The sequence below is a fragment of the Peromyscus californicus genome, unplaced genomic scaffold (assembly GCF_007827085.1).
Source record: "Peromyscus californicus insignis strain IS unplaced genomic scaffold, ASM782708v3 Scaffold_4__1_contigs__length_199733344, whole genome shotgun sequence".
NCBI lineage: Eukaryota > Metazoa > Chordata > Mammalia > Rodentia > Cricetidae > Peromyscus > Peromyscus californicus.
In genome coordinates this window covers 142,813,214-142,830,201 of record NW_026294562.1, presented here as the reverse complement: position 1 = coordinate 142,830,201, position 16,988 = coordinate 142,813,214, and the positions used below count along the sequence as shown (strand labels likewise).

The following is a 16,988-nucleotide window of genomic DNA, read 5'->3' as shown; positions in this document are numbered from 1 at the left end:
AGAAAGAATACAAAACTGTCCACTCTCTCCTTATCTATTCAATATAGTACTCAAAGTTCTAGCTAGAGCAATAAGACAACAAAAAGCGATCAAAGGGATACAAATTGGAAAAGAAGAAGTCAAACTTTTGCTATTAGCAAATGACAAAATTGTATATAAAAGTGACCTGAAAAGTTCTACCAGGGAGCCCTTACACCTGATAAGGTACTTCAGTAATGTGGTAGAATACAAGATTAACTAAAACAGATAAGTAGCCTTCCTATATACGTATGATAAATAGACTGAGAAAGAATTTAGAGAAACAACATCCTATAATACAGCCACAAAATATAACATACCATGGGATAACTCTAACCAAACAAGTGAAATATTTATATGACAAGAACTTTAAGTCTCTGAAGAAATAAATTAAAGAAGATATCAGAAAATAGAAAGATCTCCCATGTTCATGGATAGGCAGGATTAGCATAGTAAAGATGGTAATCTTATCAAAAGTAATCAAAAGGTTCAATGCAATCCCCCATCAAAATACCAACACAATTCCTCACAGATCTGTAAAGAACAATACTCAACTTCATGTGGAAAAAAAACATAGGATACTCCAAACAATCCTGTACAATAAAGGAACTTCCAGAGGTATCATCATCCCTGACTTCAAGAACTACAGTAATAAACATAGTTTGATATTGGCATAAAAGCCAACATGTGGATCAATGGAATTGAGTCAAAGACACTGGCATAAACCCACTCACTAGTGAACACCTGATTTTTGACAAACAAGCCAAAATTATACAATGAAAAAAGAAAGCATCTTCAACAAATGGTGCTGGCATAATTAGATGTTCTTGGTAAACTAAGGGCAAGGAGTCATGGGAGGATGGGAACTTGAGGGAATTGGTGGAGTGGACTGAGCACAGGAGGCAAATTGGGGACAGGATACAGGGAGAGTATAACAAAAGAGATGTTTTGATTGGGGGGAGCATTTCAGGGTTAGAGAAAAATTGGTGCCAGAGAAACTTCCAGGAATCCATAAAGATGACATCAGCTAAGACTCCTAACAATAGTGGAGAGGGTGCCTGAACTGGTCATCTACTGTAATCAGACTGGTAACTACCCTAATTCTTGTCAGAGAGTCTTTATCAAGTAACCAATGGAAGAAGATGCAGAGATCCTCAACCAAGCACTGGGCCAAACTCAGGGTATCCTCCTTAAGAAAGGAAGGAGGGATTGTATGAGCCAGGTATGTGTGGGGGGTCCAGTTCATGATGGGGAACTCACAAAACTGCTGACCTGAGCACATGGGAGCTCATGGACTATGGACTACCAGTTAGGGTGCCTGCATGGGATTGACATAGGCCCTCTGCATGTGTATGACCATTGTGTAGCTTGGTCTGTTTGTAAGGCTCCTATCTGTGAGATCAGGATCTGGCCCAGGTGCTTAGCTAATGTGTTGCCCAAGCTGGATTATCTTGATACAAAAGGAGGAGCTTGGTTCTACCTCACCTTGATGTCTCATTCTTTGTTCAAGCCCATGGGAGGCCTGACCCCTTTCTGAATGGAGACAGAGGAGGAATAGATGGGGAGGGGCTTAGAGAATAGGTGGTGGGGAGGGAATGGGAGGAGAGGAGGGAGTGGAAACTGTACTTGTTATGTAAAATAAACAGGAAAAATATTAAGTAAAATAAATTTAAACAATGTATCAGGCATGGGAATGTGCCAAGCAATGGAAAGTAATATCCAACTTCGTCTTACAGGCAGAATTCTGAAAGTATGTGAGCACATACAACCACCCCTATAAACATTAAGTTGGCTGAATTTCTTTCACCATATTGAACTTCTTTTTCATGGTCTTGTTTCTTTTCTAATTGTTTCCTCTAAAGCAGTCAATCAAAGAACACTGAATAGTGCTAGAAGAAACAAAGGTGTTATCTCAGAGAGGATAGTGGAAGTAATATTCAAGTAGAGAATTTATATTAGATATATCCCTTTAATAATTTCCTTCTGTTTTCTTGCTCCATCAGATTATGAAACAGAGTGGATACCTTTCCCTATCCATGAAAGTCCTTGGAAAATATTGAATTTTTCTCTCTTAACTATGTGGTTCCTTGAGGCATAACACACATACTATGTTTATTATGTCAGAAGCCATATTTGCTTGACATAAGTAATAGCATTTTGTTTTGTTTTGTTTTTTATTCTTTTTTATTTTCTCTTGTTTTTGAGACAAGGTTTCTCTGAGTAGCCCTGGTTGACTTGGAACTCATTTTATAGACCAGGCTGACCTTAACCCCGGAGATCTCCTTTCCTCTGTCTTCCAAGTGTTGGGATTAAAGGCATGCACTACCACTGCCCCATGAAAGCATTTTGTACACAATAAATTATAAGCCAGTTCTTACCTTTAATTCTTTGACAATTTCTTATTGAGAATATTGTATACCACAATTTATCTGGGACAAAATACTTCTGTTTCTTTTGTATCTTTGCTTTGCATGTGTATTCATTGTATGCTTCATATCAAGAGTCTTAAAGCCTTCATTTCTTCACTCCCTTGGGGAAAAATATTAAATGTGTTGATTTCAATTGAACCTTGATGATCTGGTAATATTTTGAAATGAATCTTTGTGGTTATGTAATTTTCTTAGTTGAGAATCTTCATGTGTTTGCTTCATTATCTGTGGTCCTTTTGCATCTACTTACTCAATTTTTTACTCAGCAGCTATTTTCCTGAATTGTGGGTCAGATTCAAGAGATGATTTGAAGTAGGTCCTACAGTAGGTTGTGGTTTCTGATTTTGACCATTCAAAGTTGAGTGAATACACTCAGTTTGCAAACAATAACATATATTTCAATGAACATGAAGGACATACTTCACACATAATCATTCAAGTTTGGCATAGCTTTAATGACAATGATCATAAATTAAAGAAAATATATGAAGAAGAAATCATGATGCTAAGAAGGCTTGATTATTTCAGCAAATCATGAAAGCTTTCATGGTCATTAACTATGACCGATATGATTGCCATTAGCATCCACTGATACTCTTGCTTTCTTAAATCTTGACAAACCCAATGTCAGTTACTATTGAAGAAAGCTTCCTCACTCAATAATCAAACGTTGATGAACATTATAGAAAAAGAAAAAGGAAAGACACAGTCCTTGAAAATACTCATTATGAAGGCTAAGAGCCCTGCCAGCCCTTCCTTGCAATTTAGTTAATATAATAAGGCCATATTCTGTTGACAGTGCTAGTGAGCAGGTAAGTGCATTTTTCCAGGGCTTACATCTTTTTTGATTCCATCATTTCAACATTTGCACTTTTCTATCAATTATTTATAAATCTATACTGTCCTATTAATTACAGTGCTACTCAGAGTGAAAGAAATATAGCAAGTATTAGGGTACAATTGAGAAAAGATTCCCATTTCTCAACAGCTAGTATACTAAAGCCAGCCTGAACTGTTATATGCTATTGGTGAAAACTGAAGAGAGAAAGCCAGGATCTGAAAGCTTCATTGATCTTATCAGAATATCCTACATCTGGACATCACATTGCTATTTGTATGATCTACTCAGCATTCTCAGACAGTTATTGTCATCATCATTCAATCCAAGATCTCTCTCAACATGTATTTTCATAGCCAAGCAAAACCTTGGAAAGTCTATCTACTTTGTTTGATAAGGAAGAAGACGATTTTGCAGAAGACACGTTGCTCAGTTGCTGAACAGAGGCACTAAATCAGTCAGAATGAATAAATTGTCATTTGTTTGTTAGAAATGAGAAATAAATAAGTTATCAAAATACTGTACTGTGAAACCATTACTAGTAAAAAAAACCCTGAAACTCCTTCTGAATTGACTTTCTGTCCTAAAATCTGTTTTTCTTGATGTAAAATGAAACTATTGCCAATGATTGTCAAATGTTGTGGTTTCTTTATAAAAGATCTTTTAGTCAGCATCCTGTGTTAGGATATAATGAGACCACATTCATTAGTGTCATGTGTGAGTGAATCCTCTACTTTATATTCCTCTTGCCCATCTCCCAGCACAGTTTTTCTTTACTATTTCTACTTGCAATTATCAATACACTCTTCACTTTCTGAAACATGTATTCCCTGCCTACCTTCTTCCTCGTGGCTCCTGTTTTCCTTTTAGGACAAAAACCTTAGGCAGCCCTACATCAATATACTTAAATGGACTGGCTAGATACCAGATGTGTTGTTTTTGTTTTTGAGTCAGGATTACATGCTTCTGAATCATCAATTCCATATGAATTTGTTCTCCTGAAACTATATATTTAGAGATGCATGGCTTCCTAAATGCAAATATAAAACATTTTCTTCATTTGCTTATGGATGAAAATATAATTTGTACCATGGCCTTGCTCTTATGTAGATTGGCATAAGTATAATGAATTTTTTATGTATGTTATAAAAAGAAAATTTATTAATTCTTAGGAAATAATTAGAGGAAATCTGTAAAATGGTATGCTAATTTCAAAGTATTCAAAATACAAAGGATCGGCCGGGCAGCAGTGGTGCATGCCTTTAATTCCAGCACTAGAAAGGCAGAGCCAGGCGGATCTCTGTGGGTTCAAGGCCAGCCTGGTTTACAGAGTGAGGTCCAGGACAGGCACCAAAACTACACAGAGAAATCCTGTCTCGAAAACAAACAAACAAACAAACAAAAATACAGAGGATCCACTCTTAAAATACATATCTGTGGTTCTTTTCCATTTCAGCATGCAGTAGTCTACTTATCGGGTGAATCATGTATTCTTATATTATACTGCTCTAGTGTTCATCTGCTTTCTTTCTCAACCTACTTTCAAGATCTCAAACACCAGGTTCTTTCTTAATATATCTACATATCAAAAGGAAGCTCATATGTGCTGATAAGAAACAACACATGCTGTTTTTGTTTTTAAGTACTATATTACTTCCCTGAGTATCATCAGTTTCAAAAATCCATTTTCCTGATATTGTATAATGTTAAATTTATGGCTTAATCATTAGCAAATGCTTATATATAAAATATTGTCTTCGTACATTTATCTGTGGATAGACATCTAGTCTGGTGCCAGATCTTTGGTGTTGTGAGTAGTGTAACAAGAAACATGAATAGTAATACCTCTGTTTTATGTTAGAAAACCTCAAAAAATGTCTTGGAAATAATGTGAAAAAAAACTGAAACATGGTGTACTGATTACAAAGTAGTTAATATATAGTAGATCCAATCTGAAAATACATTTCTAAGGAACTCCAATAGTACCTAAAGCCCATGTGCTTCATTCAAGAGACCTATACTCTGCCTAGCTGTAAGCAATTTGGTATGAGTCCTAGCAAGGAAGAAATAGAACATTAATGCTGAGATGGCAAGATTGAATGAAATAGTGAAAAACCTTAATGTTAATTCTCTGAACTACATAGCTGAAGAGTGAACCTTCATTTAAAGCTGGATACTTAACTTATGACTGCATATTAATCACCAGTTTGTTATCATCAGTCAGAAGCCAAGCTTCATAGATACCTGGTTTCCACGTCACTAGCTTATGCCAATTATATAACAATATGTGTCCTGGAAATTCAGAGTCTTAAACAAAGGGGAAAATAAAAATGTTTGTTGAAAGAAGAAAGAAGCACCTTTCAAATGAGAGACTTCATTAAATGTGCATACATTCAGCTGTTGATCTCCCAGACCCTGAGTTTATGTCTCGTTTAGTCAAGTAACTACAGCACTATTCAGAGTAAAAGAAATGAAGCAATTCTTGGGTCACATTTGGGACACTCTAAAGATATCTATTTCTTCAAAAGCTAGGATCATAAATCAGGCCTAGGTCTAAATATTCTAAGCCAAGCTTTGAAAATATCACTTGTCTTATAGGTGGGAATTTTTAGCTCAGACTGAAAATTGTATGAATTGGTTAGCATCCCCAGATACTATCCATTAGAGCTCTCTATCAGCAGATGAACATATCCACAGCCAGGCAAAGTATGGGCAAACATGTCTTCTATGATGTGAAAAAAGAAGACAATTGTCCAGTAGACTTTTTGCAATCTGTACATTGTACCTGATAAATTCAGCATAAATAAATGTGTCATGGGTTGCTCAAGGTAAATTAGAGATAAGTGAGGCAGTATAAATAATAGAAAACTTGAAGTATTCATCTGAGATGACTGAATTGTTATAAAAATATGCTTTACATAAAATGAAAAAAGGGGCTTTTGATTGGAAAATGTTACATGTTCTTTCTAAAAGGAACTTTCAACTAGCATACAAAGTTGGAAGTTTCATGAGATATTTAGGAGTACTGTGTTTTCATAGTTCCTCCATTCCCTGCTCCTTTCCTTCATCACTTATGTCCACTTACACTTTCTCATTTCAGGCTGCAACAGTTAGTAATCTGTTCACTTTCTAAAAGATATGTTCTCTTATCCTTCTGGCCCTTTATATTTCTTCCTTCATGGTTCCACTTTTATCTTTAAGATATTAAACCACCCTCACCCATACATTAACATGTATATGTATCAAGAGGACACTCAGATGTGCACGTGAGAGACAGCATATCCAATTTGTATTATTTGAGTCTAGATTATTTGCTTCAGTATCACCATAAATTATATAAGTTTAGGCTTATGCACTCATCAAAATAATATAATTATATATATATATATATATATATATATCACATTTCATTTGTGCCTTAGTCAGTGGATGGGCACCTAGTCTGGTATCATGCCTTTGCTCTAGTGACCAGTGCAACAAGACACATGCATGTGCATTATCTCTGTAAGAGGAAGGAAAATGCTTTAAAGCATGCTTAGGAAATAAACAGAGAGCACTTCTAATGTGGCATCCTAATTACAAACGAGTTAAAACACAATTGATCCAGTTTGAAAATTCATTTCTAAGGATCTCTGACTCCCCCAAAACCTATTTATTTATGTCAGTGTTCTTGGGGCCTTCACGTTGTACAGTGATGGTCCTTGCTTTCATCACTGGGGATACAGAAACCTATTGGAAATTGAGAATTAATGTTTGCATGCTAGATATGAGTGAGATAGGGATCTTAAGAGGCTTTAGCATTGATGATGCAAGCTCCAAAACTGAAAACCTCACATTAGAGCTGAACACTAAATTTAGAACTGCTTTCTGTACACCAGTGAACTGTTTTCTGTTTAGGAAGATTAAAGCCTGAGTAGATGTTTGATTTAATGACACTACCTTCTCTCAGTTATTCCTCGATTACTGTCTCATAAATCTAGAACCTTTTCTAAAAGAAAAATAAGAAAAATGATGCCTTGTTGAAAGAGGGGATGGTACTCTTCACAATAGAGACCTCAGTAAAAGCATTCTCACATGGTCACTGATCTACATCTCTGAGTATATGATATCAAGAACCTGAGAAAACAAAATGGACATCAACAGAAACAATGTCATGGCTTACCTGATTTCTCTGAAGTACAAGCAACTCTTCAGGCTTATAACCTGAAACACAATACATATAAAATAAGTCAGTAAAGACAATGCCTCAAGGCAATATAAAGTAATATCCAAGTTTGGCTACCTTATATCTTTTTTCTGTTTCATGGTAATTTGTAATGTACTGGTTTCAATTCTACTTTCATGTTCTGGGAAATTCTGTAAGACATGCATGTGGTTCTGTTTTTGTTTTTGTAGTTCAGCATCTTTTTGTATCTGTATCTTTATTGATGGTTGTTGTGGATCTGCTTATCTTGTTATTTTATTAACAGTTTGTATTTCGGAGTTGTAGATCAAAGGGCAGCTTACACCCATGCCCCAAGAGGTTTATAGATTGTTTGTGAAAATAAGTGCTGAAGTCCTTGGATCTTCTCCAGACTTGGAATTGTTGACAATTATTTTCAATTTCCTGTTAGCAGTACACCCTCCTACTAATACTTATGTTTGTTACAAACTTCTACTTCTCTTGCACATAGTTGAGTATGGTCATTGTTGAATCTTAACTGTCCCCATTGTCATTTTCCTGCTGATCCACATTTGTTTTGATATTCATTGAATGGTTTCACTGTGCTGGAAATGGCCCTAATTGTATCTTGGGACTAGGAGGCATTGAGTTACAGGATAGTGTATGCTGTATAAAAAATAAAACTTGGTCCCTTTTCTGATAATAAAAATAAATTGTCAATGATTCTCCGATGTTATTTGTTCTTTCTAAAAGAGACATTTAATTTCAATTCAAAGGTACTGGTTTCATGATGTCATGCCTATACATTCTTATCTTGGTGGTTCCTCAAATTCCTGCTCCTCTTCCTTATCACCCATCCTAACTTTCAGATTTCTATGTCTACCTAAAACAGTCAACTCTCTATACTTTTTCATGTCACAATTATCTCTTATCTTCTTCACTGCTGTTTATTTCATCTGTTATGGTTACAGTTATCTTTTTGGGAACTAAACCTATACTCCCTCCTACATAAATACACATTTATAACAAGTAGAAGCTCAGGTGTGCAGGTGAGAGACAAGATATGCTGTACTTGTTTCTAGATAAAATACTTTTCCTGAAATTAAATAATTTTTGGCTTTACAGCTTTCAATTTTACATATACCATGTTTTATTTATGCTTTTAGTTACGTGATAGCAGTTTTCACTCTGTTACACTAGTGAGCATGTCTTACCTTTCACTCAGTATTTCAACATAGAATGTCTCCAGGTGTAAGAGCATTTGTGTGTTTTCTTACCTATCAATCTACATAACACCATCTGGCAATAGTAAATCTGGCAGGCAGGTTAAAAAGAAAAGTTTCCTGGACTTTTTGAGACTGTTTTATCTTCATCCTACAACCAAAATGTGTGGAATCTTCAGCAATACAGTGCTACCATGTAGTTAAGGATGGTAACTGTGGGCAATGGCAGCATCCTGCTCTTTTTGGTACAATCGAAGTATCAGTGACCAATTGCTTATATGGATGGATCCCATGCCTTGAAACATAATTCATAGTATGGAAGCTGTATTATCTACCCACGAAGATTAATTTTACTATCATCCTTCATATTTAGTTATATGTTGAGATTAGTTTACTAACTAATGCTCTTCAATAAAGCATTAGTTATATCTAACCAAAAACATCTGCTGTTTGGAATACTTTTCAAAGTATCAGAAGATGGTATGCTATCTACCAAGAGCAAAACAATCAATAGTCCCTCCCATGCCTGGATAGATGGCTCAAAGATTCAGAGCATTGACTGCTTTTCTAGTTCTCCAAGTGTTATTCCACATGATTGCTCACAACTGTCTGTAGCTCTAGCCTCAGAGCAATGCCCTGTTCTAGTCTCCTTGGCATGAGGCATGCAGGTGGTGCACACACATATATGCATGGAAACATGCATACACATAAAATAAACATAAAGGAAAAAATTAAAAATAGTCTTACACAGCTATGATACTCATGAACTAAAACCATTACCATTATGGTAATTTATTCTAAAAGATAGAATAGTGGCACTTATGTACTGACAGTAGTGAACAGCTGTCTTATTGGGAATCAACATCCTCTTAGTAGGAAATCATTCCTGCTATCATAAACCTAACCAAATGCATGTGGACAATGAAGTCATGGATCAGAGGATAGTACCTACTATCTCTACTTTCCTAAACCAGTTTAATTCCTAACTGCATTCTAAATACATATTCTTATACAGAGAGATTATTGTATATATCATCCTTCACAAGAGATGATTCTTTTTTCAGTAGAGGACCATTACAGAAAGCCACCACTAGTCAAAATTCAGAGAACAATTGACAATAGGGTGCCTTTTTCCATTTGATACATCCACAACACAATTCCTATAACTAAGATTCAGAGAACACAGTGAAAGAATAAAGAGAAGGATTATAAAAGCCAGAGAATTGGGACATCTAGCTACAAAAGGGAACTATATCCACAAAATAACAACAATATGCTACCCAACAAGACCTTTACAATAACAACACCAGCTGACATCCCAGTATAGATGGGTTAAATGTTATAAGACTTGCCTATTGGTTACAAGCTATAGGAAATTAACACCTGCTGAGAGAGGGAGAATTTGTTTTCCCCAGGGATTGGTCCCTGAAATATTATCTAATATCAAGTGGTCTGCCCTAGAAACATATGCATGCAGGTAACACTAAAGAAACTCAGCTAGTTATATTCATATATTCATTCATTTATATGTACACATAACAAGAATGGTTAAAGAAAAGGAAGCTCTGAATTGGTGAGGCAGCAGGGGAGTCCAAATACCCATGGGTTTGTAATTTTTAACAATAAATCCAAGAAATACAAGCTGGAAAAGGATACTATCTTCACCAAATGGTACTGGTCAAACTTGATGGCTACATGCAACCAGATCCATATTTATCACCCTTTACAAAACTCAATTACAAATGTCTCAAGTACTTCAATATATAGCCAGATACCCTGAATCTGATAGAAAATAAAGTAAAGGATACTAATGAACTCATTGGAACAGGAAAAAGACTTTCTGAATGGGACACCAATGACATGGTCATTAAGAACAACATTAAATGACACTTCATGAAACTGAAATGATTCTGTATGGCAAGGACACCATTATTTAGACAATGTAGAAGGCTACCAATTGAGAAAAGATGTTTTCCAACTACACATATAACAGAGGGTGAATATCTGAAATATATAAAAGAACTAAAGAAAATAAACTGGACAACTAGAAAACAAATAACTCAATTTTAAAAGTTGATGTACAGTTCTAAACAGAATTCTCAAAGGTAAAATACAAATGGCTGAGAAAAACTCAAAGAAAAGCTCAACAACTTAGTCCTCAGGGAAATTCATATGAAAATGACTTTGAGATTTCTTCTTACATGAGTGAGAAGGGCCAAGATCAGTAAAACAAATGATAGTTCATGCTGGTAAGGGGAAAACTCATCCATTGCTGATGGGAGTGCAAACTTCTACAGCCAATCTGGAAGTCAATGTGGTGGTTCCTCAGGAAGTGTAGAATAAATTTACCTCAAGTTCAATCTATGCCACACTTGACATAGATCAAATGACTATATATCCTACTACAGAAATATTTACTCTGTATGTTCTATTCATAGCAACTGGAAATGAAAAATTGCCCAGATGCCCATCAACAGATTAATGGATAATGAAGATGTGATACATTTGCACAATTGAATTTCATTCAGCTGTTAAAAAATGAAAACATGAATTTCACAGTTAAATGTATAGAGCTAGAAAAATCAAACTGAATGAGGTAACACATACCTAGAAAGACAAATATGGTATGTACTCCCTTATATGTAGGTGTAAACTATTAAGTTGTTGATAAATAAGCTACAATCTATTTAAACACAGAGGTTAAGTATAGAACAAAGGACTGGGGTGAATAGAGGATCCCCAAAGAAGGGGGAAATAGAGTATATAGCTATGGAGAGAGACAATGAGGAGACTGAAATATGAGGAGGAAATGGAGAGGGATGAAGACGAGGGTAAATGAGGGGAAACCAAGAAGGATGGCTAACTCTAAGGAACATTTCATGGATTATATGGAAACCCACAACACCAAAAGAATCTAAAAGTATGTCCATTTACAAAAGAAATTTAAATACAGTCATCAAATAATGGGAAAGACAAATCCCTAACTCGCTATCTATCTGTCACTACCAAGTGAAACCTCCAGTGCCAGAAATAGAGTACATCTAATTGAAATTTTGATCACATGAAGAAATCAAACCACTGAGGCAACTGTTAAAGCTATTGATTGTTATCCACAAACGGATGATAAGGTGCTATTTCTGAGGACAACACCTACATATCTGATTGAACAGAGAAATTTAACTGGTACCTAACTTGAGCCTTTGGTTGCTACTATTGACTAGTATTCACCATATTGGAAACTATTCACATTACAAGATGTGAAAAAGGAAGGAATTTATTAATATAAATCAGTAAACCAGAAAATATCTAAAGTGAAGAGGAAACTAATAATACTTATATTTCAACAATAACCATAAATGTAAGTGGTATTAATTTTCAAATCTAAGACACAGACTAATTGGCCTGTTGTTTATCTGCAAGAAACGTGGTTATCAGCCAAAGATTTACGCAGACTGAAAGGCAAAGAATTACAAATGATATTTCAAGAAAACAAAATCTGACAGCAGAATAGAGTTCCATGCTTATATCTGAAAAAGTAGATTTCAGGTTAAAACTGTCAGAAAAAAAAGAGGTCAATAATTTAAAATTAAAAATGGGATGAGGGATGAGGGAAATGGCTCAATAGTTAAAAGTACCTGTAGCTCTAGCAGATAACATGTACAACTGAAAGAACCCACATGAAGACTAACAACTGTTTGTACCTCCAGTTCCAGAAGATTCAATTTTCTTTTCTGACCTCTGCAGACACTAGACATACAGGCAGTACACATGCACATATGTAGAAAAACATACATATACATAAAATGAAAACAAAAATAACTTTGAAAAATGAACAGTTTATCAAGAAACTCCAATAATTATAAACATGTATTATTGGGTATCCCACAAAGACCCAGATGATCTAATGCGGACTTTCAATGCCCTACTCTAATCAATATAGAGTTCATTCATAGAGAAAAGAAAGGTCAAGAAAGAAAATTCAGAGTTTAAACTATGCCATTGATCAAATGGGCTTTAAAAATATCTGAAGAAAATTCTATATGATAATATTAAAATATTCATTTATCTCAGCACATCATGGAACTTTCTTTAGAGCAGAGCAGGTTTTATGCCATGAAAGAAGTCTTAGCAAATGGAAAGAACTGAGATAATTTCTTATATCTGATCAGACTGTCATGAAATAAAGAGAAAAATAAAGAAACTAGAAAAGATATGGAAACATAAAGGAATGGTGCAATGTACTTTTCAAAGCTAGGCGGATTACTCAAGAAATTGCAGGGTGGGGCATGTTTAAACACTTGGAATCAAAGGAAAATGAAACACAATTTACCAGAACCTTTGAGATTCAGCAAAGGAAATTGTAAGACAATTTTTGTATCTTTGGCAGCCTATAATTTAAAACAAGAGAAACCTCAAACAAATAATCCAGTAGTATACCTAAAACTCTTATAAAAATGAGAACTAGACAAATACAAAAGTAATAGAAGGAAAGAAATAGTGAAAATCAGGGAATAAATTAATGAAATCAAGAATAGACTAGAAATTATCAATGAGACAATGCTGATTCTTTGAAAAGACAAACAATAATAGCAAAACCTTATTCAAACTACCCAAAAGAAAAAAAGAGAAACAATACAAACTAATACAATTATTCATGAAAAGGAGATTATTGCAGCTTATACCATAAAGCCATATTATGAGATATCCTGAACACATATTTTCCAATCAATTTATCATTTTAGAAGAAATGTTTGCACTTAATGCCACATATGACCTACTAAAATTAAATTGATTTGATATAAGCAACTAACACATTTATAATAACTTTAAAGCAATAATAGTCTTCTCCAAAAGAAAAGAATAGGACTGGAATATTCACTGCTCAATTCTGTAAGACCTTTAAAGAACTAATTTTTCAAAAATTATTTCACTGAAAGAACATGGATCTCTGGATAAGTTTGCAGAGAAGAGTATGTCTCTGTGATCAGGTAAAGGAGACAGAACAAGAACAAATACAAATTACCAGTTGTAGTGGTGCAACCAGATAACCCCAGCACGCTGGAGACAACAGCACATAGATATCTATGAGTTTAAAGCCAGCCTGATCTACATATTAAATTCCAGGACATCCAAGACTACATAGTGAGAACTTGTCTTAAAAACAAAAACAGCATATGTGTGTGTGTGTGTGTGTACACATATACATTTGTATGTATGTATAGGTGTGTGTGTGTGTGTGTGTGTGTGTGTGTGTGTGTGTGTGATACAGTTTCAGAAATTGATTAATGAAGTGTACCAGTACCTAAAGACAAACAAGAAAAAAAGAAAGTGCAACCCACAAAAGTAAGCCACCCACTGCCTTGTGTGCACAGTTCAGAGGTAGCAAGGGGAGGATAACAGAGTCTGCTTCCAATAGGTAAATAAGATGAAGTGTGGGCAGCATACCATCATGACAGGCAACAGCCCTCACAAGTCTTAAATCTAGATACAATTTTTGGTGACACAATGATTCATTTGATGTATGTGTTATTGGCAGAGAAAAATCCTATTTTATGACTCTGAGGACAGTGGCCTGTGCTCGTCTGAGATGAAATAGATTTAAAAACTGAGCTATTATCAGGGCCTGTGATCAGGGAACATTCACAGGCATGCCATAACTTGTGGATTATAGAAAACTCAGCAAGGAAATCATGTACAGAAGGAGAAATGGACTCTGAAAAGCCAGTGTTTACATGTGCCAAGAGCTTTGCTCAAGTTGGAAAGTGTATGGGGAAACATGATCCTATCTTCAGTGGACAGTGGCAGATCATATCAATTGATAATTAAAATGTGTTAAATAGCTCTGCTGCTAAGGAAAATGGATATATTAAATTCTCAAATTATCTTTCTCTTGTTCACTGAGGTAGAGCACAAGCACTAGAAAGATGTAGAAATATGCATGATTCCCACAGCTCCATCTTCCCAGAAAGGTGGTTACTGCTCAAGAGGTCTTCTTCACCTGTATTGATCTCAGTACTGTAGTTACTTCCTACACTCCCAGAACTTTTGGCAGGCATCTACATCAAAAACGTTATCCACTTCATAGTGGGCCCTGGGGAGTTATGAGAAAATCTGCTTGCACACAAAGTGCAAAGCTAAGTGTGGATAACAGAGACCTCCTCCTACTCAAAGAAGAAAAACTATTGAATTTAAAGACGTCTTTGGTGGATATGACACTTGTCCAATATAAACTCAGAAACAAGCATAAAGATGTATTCATAAGCACAACTAACAACATTTGTGCTCCATGCAGTCTCTATTTTATGAGGACCCCAAAAGAACCTACTCTAACAAACTTTCTTTATCCCTGATGATTTGTTTGTCTTTCTACATGATTAGCAAAATTCTACTTTATTGTAATTTTAAGTTTAATTTTTAACGTGTTATTCCTTTTCACATATACATCTATGTTTATGTATTTTTTCCATTTCTTCTTTTTAACTCCTGTCTTCTTCCCTCATGTCTACATTAGAGGTATTTTGATTTTACTGTATTCTTTCCATGATATTTTTATGTCCATTTTTACATTCATCCACATATTTTGGACTTTTTCATTGTTGGTATTTATATTTTTTCTAATCACTTGCTCTTTCTTTTCCTCTCTATGACACTCTGCTCTACCCACTTCTCTTACTCCTCTTATGAAACCTTCCCTCTTCTCTATTAATTCTCTTATACCAATTCACTTACCAACTATTTCTAACTTACTTTTAATATTTTTAAAGACTTGTTTTTTATTTATTAGGTATATGTATCTATACATGAATGTAGATATGGATTGAGTGAAGTGACCATAGAGTCCATAAGAGGGCACTGAATCCCTTGGAGAAGGATTTATAAGTAGTTGCTAGCCACTTCACATGGGTATTAGGAATTGAACTTGGGTCCTCTGAAAGAGTATCACATGCTTTTATGAATAGAGCAGCATAGTTGAGCAAATGTCTCTGTGGTAGGATATGAAATTGGGAACAGCCTAAAAGTGGTACAGTTATTCAATGAAATATTACACAGCTGTTAAAAATGAAAATATGAAACTCACACATCGCTGAGGCAGGAGAAGAGGCTTAGACCTGCCTCTAATGAATGTACCAGGCTCTGCTAACTCCCCATGGGAGGCCTTAACTTCTTGTAGGAGGAAATGGGGTATGTTGCGGGGCAGGCTGGAGGGCCTGGAGGAGGGAAGATGAGGCTCTGTGATTGGTATGTAAAATGAATTTAAAAAAATTCTTAATAAAAATTAAAAAATAGCCGGGCAGTGGTGGCGCACGCCTTTAATCCCAGCACTCGGGAGGCAGAGGCAGGTGGATCTCTGTGAGTTCGAGGCCAGCCTGGACTACCAAGTGAGTTCCAGGAAAGGCACAAAGCTACACAGAGAAACCCTGTCTTGAAAAACCAAAAAAAAAAGAAAGAAAATATGAAGTTCTCAGGCAAATGCAAGGAGCTAGAAAAAATCATACGGAATGAGGTAGCCTAGACCCAAAATGATAAATATGCTATGTATTTGTCTATTTGTGGATGTTAGCTGTTAAGGTTTTGTTAAGCAAACTATAATCCATATAACCACAGAGGTAAGGTATAGAGTAAGGGACCATGGAGGAAGATGGGTTCTCCCTAGAAAGAGGAATTAGAATAGACAGTTATTGATGGATAGGGGTGAGATCAGGAGAATAGAACAGGAGAATGAAATAGGGAGGGAGAAGGGAGAGTGGGATAAGGAAGGGAATACAGGGAGAGAGATAAAGCTACAGGTCATTTGAAGGATAGTATGGAAACCTAATGCAGTATAAGCTTCCTAAAATACATACATATGTGAAAGAAATCTAAAGGGAATCATCAAATAACAGGGGAGATAAAGTCCCAACTAGGCATCTCTCATCACCAAACGAAACCTTCAGTTCTGGAAACAGGTTACATAGAATAGAGTTGTTGGCCAAAGGACTTGATGGACACCATCAAGCATTCATGGCTATTACCAAACCTGCTGGTTGCTCTCCATAAACTAATGGTATGGGCCTATTGCTAAAGACAACATCTACACTTGTCATTGAACACAGAGAAGTCAAGCTGCTACCTACATAAGAGCCTTCACCCCTATGGACTAGTGTTCATGATATTAAAACATATTCCACCCACTACCAGAAGAGACAGGTAAACACCAACCCAGATACAAACCCTTTGTTCTACAATGGTGACCGGTGCATTATTAGTTTGTGCAATAGTAGCCCAAAGCTTGTGGGGATAACCAACAACTGCGTGATTGGATTTAAATTCCACTCCAT

At 35.6% G+C, this 16,988-nt stretch overlaps 1 protein-coding gene and 1 non-coding gene across 19 annotated transcripts in view; both read right to left on the bottom strand.

The window, feature by feature from the left end:
- The window catches only part of LOC128124757 (selenide, water dikinase 2-like), a 168,633-nt gene that overhangs the window by 55,295 nt on the left and 96,350 nt on the right, over positions 1-16,988 (bottom strand). For 16 of the 18 annotated variants that reach the window (XR_008222957.1, XR_008222960.1, XR_008222956.1 and 13 more), the window contains 2 exons: positions 7,448-7,488; positions 2,397-2,547 (listed from right to left, as the gene is read on the bottom strand). The gene's annotated coding sequence lies outside the window, so the exon portion shown is untranslated. Of the gene's footprint in view, positions 1-2,396; positions 2,548-7,447; positions 7,489-15,748; positions 15,879-16,988 lie in introns of all 18 variants that reach the window. The other 2 variants (XR_008222963.1, XR_008222961.1) reach the window with 2 other exon arrangements.
- Positions 3,543-3,608, bottom strand: LOC128095866 (small nucleolar RNA SNORD109A). Its single transcript, XR_008213461.1, has one exon. It is a non-coding gene; the product is annotated as a small nucleolar RNA SNORD109A (small nucleolar RNA).